The 11,263-nt window shown below is 39.8% G+C and overlaps 1 protein-coding gene across 3 annotated transcripts in view; it reads left to right on the top strand.

Annotated features, from left to right (window-relative positions):
- Positions 1–8,675: 8,675 nt before the first annotated feature.
- LOC143038366 (organic cation transporter protein-like) overlaps positions 8,676–11,263 on the top strand; it is a 149,050-nt gene continuing 146,462 nt past the window's right edge. For 2 of the 3 annotated variants that reach the window (XR_012967558.1, XM_076207403.1), the window contains exon 1: positions 8,692–8,763. The gene's annotated coding sequence lies outside the window, so the exon portion shown is untranslated. Of the gene's footprint in view, positions 8,764–11,263 lie in introns of all 3 variants that reach the window. The other variant, XM_076207405.1, reaches the window with a different exon arrangement.

Below are 11,263 nucleotides of genomic sequence, written 5' to 3'. Positions count from 1 at the left end.
ATCATGCGTCACCAATTTAATATGTTTCTATTCAAGGCTAATAGATATAATACAAGAAAGAGATGGATGGGCTGATTGTGCATTTCTAGACCTAAAAAAAGCTTTTGACAAAGTACCACATAAGAAGTTGCTTAAGAAATTAGAATATGAAGGAGGAATACAAGGTAAATTGCTAAATTGGATGGAAGACTTTTTGCAAGAAAGAAAAATGAGAGTAGTGATAAGAAACCAGCACTCAAAATGGAATGAAGTAATAAGCGGTGTCCCGCAGGGAACAGTTCTGGCCCCAATAATGTTTGCTATATATATTAATGATATGGATGAAGGAATTGAAAGCTATATGAGCTTCTTTGCAGATGATGCAAAATTACTGAAAAGAGTGAAAACTGAAGAAGATTGTGAATCACTACAGAGAGATCTAAATAAAGTACAAGAATGGAGTAGGAAGTGGGAGATGGAGTTCAATACAAAAAAGTGTAGTATAATGGAATTTGGAAAAAGCAAAAACAGAATAACAGGATCATATAATTTGGGAGAAGAAGGAATAAAAAAAGTAGAAAATGAGAAGGACCTGGGAGTCATTGTTATGAATAATATGTCACCTGAGAAACATATAAATAAGATTTTTGGAGAAACTTATAATTTAATAAGAACAATCAAAGTAGCATTTACATACCTGGATGAAGAAATGGTGAGGAAAATCCTAATCACCCTGATAAGACCAAGATTGGAATATGCAGCAACGATATGGTCACCAAGTACAAAAAAATGTATAAAAAAACTTGAAAGAATACAAAGAGCAATTACAAAACTGGCACCAACACTCTCAAAACTATCATATGAAGAGAGACTACAAAAACTTAAACTACAGACACTAGAGCAAAGAAGAGAGAGAGGAGATTTGATAGCTATTTACAGAATCATGAAAGGCATAGAAATTACTGATAGAGAGAATCTGATAAAATGGGATGACAGAAATACAAGAGGACACGGAAAGAAAATAAAAAAAGACAGCTATAGAAGAGATTTTAAAAAGAACAGCTTTCCTCACAGAGCAATAGACAGTTGGAACAAGTTAGATGAGAAAGTGGTGTGTGCAAAATCAATACATGAATTTAAAAATAGTTTAGATAAAATGAGATATGAAGACGGGACCCCACGAGCATAGCTCCCCTTCCCGTAAAATACAACTAGGTAAATACAACTAGGTAAATACACACGTACACACACACACACGTACACTCACACACACATACACACACACGTGTACACACACACACACACACACACACGTGTACACACACACACACACGTGTACACACACACACACACGTGTACACACACACACACACACACACACACACACACACACACACACACACACACACACACACACACACACACACACGGCTCGGTGGCGGATTGGTAAAGCACTGGCCTCACAAGCCAGAGAACCGGGGTTCGATTCCCCGGTCGGGCGGAGATAAGTTGGGTTTGTCTCCTTTCACGTGTAGCCCCTGTTCACCTAGCAGCGAGTAGGTACGGGACGTTAGTCAAGGAGTTGTGACCTTGCTGTCCCGGTGTGTGGTGTGTGAGTGGTCTCAGACCTACCCAGAGATCGGCTAATAAGGAGCTCTGAGCTCACTGCCGTAGGGTGGTGTCTGGCTGTCTCGACAGAGACTGCAGCAGATCCGAGGTGAATACACACACACACACACACACACACACACACACACACACACACACACACACACACACACACACACACACACACACACACACTCGGTGACGCGGATGGTAGAGTCCCAGACTCAGTACGGCGGTGCCGGCGGTACCTGGTTCGAATCTTGCCCAGGGCTTAAATTATATCAGTATTGCTGCGCTTCGAGTCGTTACTCCAACTCTCGTGGGCGGGGAGTTGGGGGTGTGTGTGCGTGTAAGGTTATAGCATTACTCATAGATCGGTCATACGAGCTCTGAGCTCTCTTGCGGGAGGAAAATAGCTGTCGATCACGAGTCCAACACGTGATCCAAAGAATCACACAGACACACAACAAGTTAGATGAGAGTGTGGTGTGTGCAAAAACGATACACGAATTTAAAAACGGTAGATAAAACGAGATATGAAGACTGGACACTGCGAGCATAGCTCCCCTTCCCGTAAAATACAACTAGGTAAATATACACACACAAAAAAAGAGAAAGTTAGAAAGAATTCAAAGAGCAGCGACAGAAATGGCACCTACACACTCAAATTTAACATATGAACAAAGATTGGATAAATTGCATCTATCAACACTGGAACAGAGAAGAGAAAGAGGTGATTTGTGGACCATTTACAGAATTATGAAAGGGATGGAAATTCTTGATAGAGACGACTTATTAAAATGGGACAGAAAAGAAACACGACGCCACGAGCAGAAGCTAAAGAAGGACAGTTACAGAAGAGATTTGAAAAAGAATAGCTTTCCACACAGAGTGATTGATGTCTGGAACAAACTAAACGGAGAAACAGTGAGTGCCAAAACTATGTAAGATTTTAAGAATAAACTGGATGCGGAGAAATACGAATATGGGTTACTACGAGCATAGATCTCGTCCTGTAAAATACAACTAGGTAAATGCAATTAGGTAAAATACACACACACACACACACACACACACACACACACACACACACACACACACACACACACACACACACACACACACACACACACACACACACACACACACACACACACACACACACACATACTTGATAGAGAGGACTTGTTAAACTGGGACAGGAGAAGCACAAGAGGACATGGAAGAAAAAAAAACATAGCTACAGAAGAGATCTCAAGAGTGGTAGACACTTGGAACAAATTGGACAAGGAAATAGTGTGCGCAAAAACCATTCATGAGTTTAAAAGCAAACTAGACACTGCGAGATACAAAGGCGGGACACCACGAGCGTAGCTCCCCTTCCCGCAAAATACAACTAGGTAAATACACACACACACACACACACACACACACACACACACACACACACACACACACACACACACACACACACACACACACACACACACACACACACACACACACACACACACACACACAATGCTTTGCCCACTGGGGCTGGTATGCCGATCTACAGTGGTGTGATGCTTTTAAGACTGCTGAGTTAGAAGGCGAGCTGGTATCATTACACCATCAAGTGTGTGTGTGTGATTCACCATGGTCGTTGAATCACGTTTTGGACTCGTGATCGACAGCTTTTCCCTGTGTGTGTGTGTGTGTGTGTGTGTGTGTGTGTGTGTGCGTATGACTAGTCTAGTTGTCTCTTGTGTTCCCAGAGTTTGGGCTTAGGGGTCATAATGATGATAGAAATAATACTTCCCACGCCAATGTCATAATGGTGTCAAAGCATAATCCTTCCCATATGCACGAACGTTGGACGTTAAAGATAGATACTCCCTACAGATTCGCAAAAAAAGAAAAAAAAAACGGCAGCCATTGTAATTATAGGTTCGTGTAGTGGTGATCATTCACGGTGTTGCGTTATCACAGACTGAATGAAAATTGATCTGCGTAACGTAGCCTGCTACTGCGTACGCTAGCGCGCGCGTGGATGTACGCACAAATAATGTTATATATAATAAGTACACCTCGTGGGATAGACTTAGGGTAGATTTTCTAATATATGATGATATATATTTTTAACAAAAAGTTATAGAAGTGTCGTTTTTTCATTTTGAATTATTTGAACTTCAAAACGCCGTGTCCGAGGCTGCAGCGTGACTTGTATACCTGCCAGGTGATGACGTCATGTCGCTTGGCGGTGCTGAGTTGTGTAATTTTATGCCGATGTGCTTCTGTGTATGTTTTTCATTTTATTATTCTAATCTTCACATTACTAAATACGGGCATAGATGGGATTACCCCAGGGAAGGCCTGGCTGCGGCTGGTACCCTTACCTTTGCCTTGAATGCACGGAGAGCCAAAGAGTACACTGCCATTGGGATTGAAACGGTCTTCGTATTTTAGATGTCGACATTTCACAGTCGTTTCAGAGGAACTTTAGAAAATAATACACAATACGTAATGCTCGTGTTTTTTATATAACTATCTAATCATGTTACCTAAATTTCCTTAAGTTTTGAGTACCCCCAAATTTAATGCAAGACACTATAATACCAGAATTCCTCTTCTAGAGATGTATGGAGTTGGGGGGGGGGGGAGGATCGTTCACAGCCTCAGTGAGGCCGCGAGGATATCCAGTGGAATTTGAGGCAGCATTTATCATTTATTACTGTTATTGTTAAAACAAGGCTGATTAAGACCAATAAGAATAGTCACGAATCTAAAAAAAAAAAGGGGTCATAAATTTGAAACGCAGAATCTTTGTCCCCTATTATGTCTGTTACTATGGAATTATGCTATCAAGTGTGGCAAGCATTGTCCGCTTTTTTATTCTTTTTTATTTCGTTTGTTTTTATCAACTCTTGGGATAGACTTGGGTCAAGACTCGTTCAAATAAACGGGCTTATTGTGGTGGCACACTGTACACATTTTCCTCTGGTTAATGCCGCTAGATGATTTTATTTAGTTATGGGAGCAGGTCTCGCACGCGCGCACACACACACACACACACACACACACACACACACACACACACACACACACACACACACACACACACACACACACACACACACACACCAAGCTATGCCAACGTGTTTGCAGAAGATGCAAAAATCATGAGAAGAGTGAAAATGAGGAGGACTGTAAAATATTGCAAAAATATCTAGATACTATTTTTGCATGGAGCCAAGAATGGGAGATGAAGTTTAGCACAAAAAAAAAAAAAAAAATGCAGAGTACTGGAAATGGACAATAGCGAAAAAAGCCATCCTTAAACTATTCCTTGGGAAGCGAGTCTGTTACGAAAGCAGAAGGGGAGAAAGACTTGGGCGTGTTGACAAAAGACATCCTGTCACTTGACAGACACATCAGCAGGATTGTGGAAGAGACGTGCAGACCACTGCAGAAGATTGAAGCTGGCATTCCATTATATGGATGAAGAGATGATGAAAAAACTCATCGTAACCCTGATACATCCAAGACTGGCGTATGCATCAGTAGTGTGGTCCCCACACAGAGTGAAGGCTATAAGCAAGATTGAGAGAATGCAAAAGGCAACAACCAAACTGGTTCCCAGCCTGGTAGATAAACCCTATGAGGAGAGACTAAAAGCAGTGGGTCTACCAACTTTGAAAGATCGAAGAGAAAGAGGTGACGTGATTACTGTGTTGAGGTCACTAAAGGGGAGCAATTTAAGAAAGAACACACGTCGAAAGGATGTGAAGGAATACATTTTTACATCTATATGCATAAATACCTGGGATAGCTTAGGAAGGAATATAGCCCAAACTCAAACAATACACCAGTTCAAATCTAAATATGATCATTGGAAATCAAAGATATAAATTAAGTCGGAACCGTACATGAATTTTAGTCTAGGTGTGTTAGAAAATTAGAGAATAGGAGACGGGATCCAACGCTCCTTTCTTGTATACAAGTAAGTAAATGCGCACACACAAACGCGCGTGCTCATAATTACAAAGGCAAAATAGAAAATTGTTATGAACTTTGTTTTTCCAACTCTTCTATCTTATCTTTGGGTAACTTTACACCTGACTTGACTCATGACCATCCAGTGACCTCGTTTCATAAACTAAGTAATGATAATATGATAATGGAAATGATAATGCTGATGATAATAACTATAGTAAATAACTAGAAATTAAAATTATAATAATAAATAAGGATTATATGACAGAAATAATGACCTAATCCGCCCAAGATTTAAATATGCAGCAGTGTTATGGTCTCAAAAAAAAAAAAAAAAAAAAAAAACGAATAATGTAAAGATATAATTCAGAGATGAATGAACACATTTGTTATTAATGAGGAGAGAGAAGATCCACTGGGCTTTTCGTCATCAGAGGAAAGAAGAGAAAGAGGTGACGTGTTTGCCGTCTTGAATCAGCCCAAGGGAGAAAACAGACCGGGATATTCTCCGTCTCTTTTCTCCTGTTTTGGGACGGGAAGCTGTGAGTAGACAGCATTGTCTCTCTACCCCGGACACAACTCAACACGGACAGAAGCGCCGGTCAACAGCATTCCATAATAACAATTCATCAGACAGAACCCGAATCCGTCCCGTCTCGCTTTGCTTTATTATTATTATTATTATTATTATTATCATTATCATTATTATCATTATCATTATTATTATTATTATTATTATTATTATTATTATTATTGTTTTTATTATCGTTATAAAATTATTTTTTATGTTTTATATATGTATATTTATTTATTTATATTATTTTTATTATTTATTTGTTTTTGCTAATCTCGCTGTCTTCCACCATATTCACCCATTACCTTTCCCTTTCTCACCCTATGCAATCACCACAAACTTACAAAGCACCCTGAAAGCACTTTTCAAACTCCATCCCTGGCATCCCTTAATCCTCCAAGGTGAACAAGTGGTTTATCCTAATTTCTCTTCGTTTATAACCTTTAACAATTCATCATTTTCATGTATTCATTTATTTACTTATTTATTATGATTTTTTCGCATCCGACCTACATATGGACCAAAAGGTCTCCTATCGGCATGCTCTGCCCTTGTAATCCTTTGTAAACCCAGTTCAGTGCCCTACCATGTCGGCATTCCCGACAACGCACGAGCCGGCAAGGCAAATCGGGGTGTATGCATCCGTAGATTTCTTCGGTTTAAGACCATAATAATGAAGGAGATTGCAAGAGACCATAAGGCCCACACTAGGCAGTTCCATGTCCATTATCATTTATCATTCCCATCCATAAAGTGAGACCATAATGCCCACACTAGGCAGTTCCATGTCCATGACCATCTACCGTACCTATCCATAAAGTGAGACCATAAGGCCTACACCTGGCACTTCCATGTCCATGACCATCTACCGTCCCTATCCATAAAGTGAGACCATAGGGCCTACACTCGACAGTGTCCATGATCACCATTCATCTCTATAAAGTTATCTAACCTTCTTTTGAAACAACCTATAGTTTCAGCGCTCACTAGATAGTTTCTAAGTCTATTCCATTCGTTAACCAGTTCTTGTCTGTTTCCTATTTAAACCTAAATATACTAGACAATACTATCTTCCACCTATATTTTCCATCTAGATAGAATGCCTTTATTGGAACTAAATTTCTTGAACTAGAAGGAAATCTAGAAATGTGGCACCGGTGTTTTCTTGATTTTTTAGGTAGTTTTGTTTGGTTAACAGTTCTGGTTGAATAGGTGGGTTAGTTAAGATGGACTTGGGTGACGGGACCCCACGTCGATAGGCGACTACAATCGTCTTGCTTAAAATAAAGTATTTTCTCAAGCGGGCTGGTGTAGCGAAGGAGATAAATATTTGGAAAAATGTAATATTTATTATCGATATTGGACTGTCTGTATCGACAGTTATAATGATTATGATAATCTTATTTAAATATAAAATGCATTTCAATTGTTGACAAAAAATTATATGTGTAATATATATATATATATATATATATATATATATATTATATATATATATATATATATATATATATATATATATATATATTCTTAGAAAAAAAGAATGCCGTTGGTAACTGAAAAATGAGGCAGAACACGACAGATTCCGATTCATTCTGACGGACCCCGACGAAATTATCCGTTGTTGGCTCATCTACAGTGAACTTCGCATGTTCCCATATCAAGAGAAAGTAGACATTCATTTGCCCTTGTCCTTATTTTTCGATGAAGTTTATTTCATTTTTAGGTTTTGTTATTTTATTTATTTATTTATTTATTTATTTATTCATTTATTTATTTATATATTTATTTATTTCGACTTTTCTTTAGGGGCAAAACATCAGTCGACTTTAGCCTGGCGTTGTCTAGCCTTACTTTGACTCTCCGTTTGGAGGTTACTTTGGATTTTTTTTCTTTAATCCCACATATATAAGACATTATTGGTGTACAATAGTTTCATGTGACCATATTTTGCATTATTTCGCTCATTTTAAGTTGCTAAAGTTCGGTCTAATCGAGAATTTATTGTATTAACTTCACTCAGCATTTGATAATCTGATTTCCGTAAACGGGTCGGTAGTGACAGCGAATTTTTATATTTCTTTTTCTCGGAAACGTATGTATTTTTTCGCTACGTCATCTGTATGAATTTTTTTCGCTACGTTTGCATGTAGGAAAGTCATAAACCATTTGAACGAATAGTTCAGAAGGATTTTTTTATAATGCTGTTGAACAGGTAACGAAAGAGATGTTATGCTGTATAATTAGTGAAGACTCAGGTTCATTATAGTGTAAGATGACGACGACGAGACGACGACGAGACGACGACGACGGATGCCGGCCGGCAATCAGTCGACATGACGTCACGACCCAAGGTGTATCCTATATCAGTTGCAGCCAACGCCAAGAAACCGAATACAAGATCAATAATATTTCCAGCCTTTCCCAGACAATTTATCCTGGAAAAGGGCGTGTGTTCAACTTCCCTGGCTGCAGGTGACATATTGACCTAAGGAAAATAGAACGAAGCGAAACGAAGTGGAAATTTTCTTGAACAACTACAGTTCGTTTCGCTCCCCTCTTCTGTGGGCAGCGCGCGCGCGAAGCTTCCCCAGTCAGCTGACGGAAGGCAAGGTGGAAACATCACAGTAAGTTAATTCTCCCACGGTTTTCTCTCGTCCTTTGAGACATTTCAAATCAAACCAGTGCTACTATTTCATGCAATATATATCATGGATGTATGCAGTCACATGTTACCCTTCATGAATGGATTGCAAATAAAGGAAATAGATTTGAAGAATTATTGTTTTTATATGGGTTGTAGACCAATCCACGGGAAAAACATGCGCGCGCTGCCATCGATTTCACACGCACACGTGGTCAAGTAAAACCCGGTCGATGGGAAAGGAAACAGGTTATTGTAATAATGATAAAAAAGAAAGAAAGAAAAAAAGCAATGAGCTCATTTAAATGCTTAATGTTATGCTTTGAATATTTGAGAACGAAATTAGCATTTGAAACCAGATGTGTATAACGGTCATAGGACATTGCGTTCATTTTGAATGTTGCATTTACTTTTAGCTTTGTTCTTTTCTCTGTCGGAAATATTTAAAATGTGGAAAAATATATTTAGAGCGAGAAAGTATAACAGGAGATTTGTAAATGGCTTTCTCCAAACTTGCAAATATTGGAAACTTGCGCCTTTTCCCAAAATGCCAAAATGCCAAAAAAAAAAACTTGGTCTTCGAGAAAAAAAAAACCCGACAAGGGACGACTTACAGACGGTTGTTTTTATTCAGCCGAGAAGCCACTTGGAAGCGAAAGCGGGTGGGGAACAGTTATTTGTATTTATTTGTGGTCTTTTAATATTGTATTTGGAGACCTATTATTATCATTATTATCATTATTATTATTATTATTATTATTATTATCATCATCATTATTACAATTAGTGTGATATCACATTTTTCTTATTGTAAAATTAGTAATATCTTTATCATTATAGTACATTATCGTTAATAGTAGTAGTAGTAGTAGAAAAATAGTGGTAGTATTAGTAGCAGTTGTATTTATTTCGTTTTTTTATATGTTTCTATATATTTTCTGAAAGATGAGGTCGATAATGCGTGGGAGGTCGACAACAAAGCGGGGGAGGTCGATAACGAGCGCCCACCATTGATAAGGACGGGCGAGGTCGATAACAAGGATGGGGTCGATAACGCGGGGAGCGTCGATAACGCGGATGAGGTCGATAACGAGTGAGGACCGTTGATACCGCTAGAAGCGTCGATAACGATGGGGGAGGTCGATAACGATGGTGGAGGTCGATAACGAGGGTCGAGGGTCGATAACGAAAGGTTCATCTACGCATATCATGGAAGTCTTATCACACTCGGGAAAGTAAGGAGGAGCCTCATACGCCAGGAGGCGCTGAGTAGTAGCTGCGGCCGAAGCCGTCACCTTTGCCCTATGTACTATATGCGCTTTAGGGGGACTGTTGGGGGGGGTAACGGAGATTCACTGCGACTGGGAATCGGAGAGGAGTGCGGGATTCGAACCCACATACTAGGCGATTGCGAGGCCGGCACGCTTCCGATGACACCACCAGACGAGTCAGGGCTATATAATGTAACCATAGAGACGTAGGTCCTGTTCACACTAGCGTTTTGAACCGCGCGGAAACCGCGGCGGTACCGCATAGTCATGGAAAAACTGCGCGGTTGTGTGTGAACGCCTCCATTGACGTACTTTGTAATTGAACCGCCGCGGTTGAAACCACTAGTGTGAACAGGACCTTGCGGTTTTTGTGGTAGAGAATGTACAGGGTGGCACAAATGTCATTGAGGTCATTGATTTGTTTTATTTTTTCTATTTTTTCGGGGATTTATGTTATGCTAATGTATTGATAAAAGAGGCCTATTGCAAATTTATTTCCATTGTCTCCTCTGTATTGTATTGTAATTCCATACATGTGTTTGTAACAATAAGGCCGTTAATAAAGTTTGAAACCCCTCAAAGACTTGTGGGCCAGGCTGTACAGTAGATCAACATTTGTCCAGTTGGGGGTTTGGTTAAGCCCCGCTAACCTTCATCACATGTAGTCCTAATCGGGGATTTTGATAAGCAGCATGATATCCGGTCATGATGCTGAAGGACGAAAGGACATCAGCATGGCTGAAGAGGAGAAGGAGGAGGAGGAGACGTGGTTGATGTGGTCGATGAAAAAAAAAAAAAAAAATCCCGACCGCTGTGCTGGTTAACCCAAGCCGATGATGGGGGTTTGTGGTTGGCAGGGAGTGGTCTTTGGGGGGGGGGTTATGGGGGTTGTGGTCATCGCAGAGTGGTTTAGTGGGGGGTCATTTGGGGTTGGGGTGGGTTAGTTCAATTTAAGAATTCACTGCTTTTGATGATTATCTTTCTTGTTCGTTTCTATCAGTCTTGTCATCGTAATTGCTTTCATTCATGTTGGCCTTGTTATCAATACCACCGTTATTTCTGACGTTATCGTTACTGATATCGTTCTTAAGGTATTATTACGGTTATTGTTGTCATTTGCGGTGATGTCGTTGCATTTGGGGGCGGGCGGTTCTGGGGAAGAGGCCGAGGGGGTTCGTGAGTCAATGTGGAAGGTGATATCAGAAAGTTGTG

Source organism: Oratosquilla oratoria, chromosome 24 (assembly GCF_046742065.1).
Source record: "Oratosquilla oratoria isolate Oo_2021 chromosome 24, ASM4674206v1, whole genome shotgun sequence".
In the NCBI taxonomy this organism is placed as follows: domain Eukaryota; kingdom Metazoa; phylum Arthropoda; class Malacostraca; order Stomatopoda; family Squillidae; genus Oratosquilla; species Oratosquilla oratoria.
Note: the sequence above shows the minus strand (reverse complement) of the source record. Positions and strands in the feature narration are given on the sequence as shown.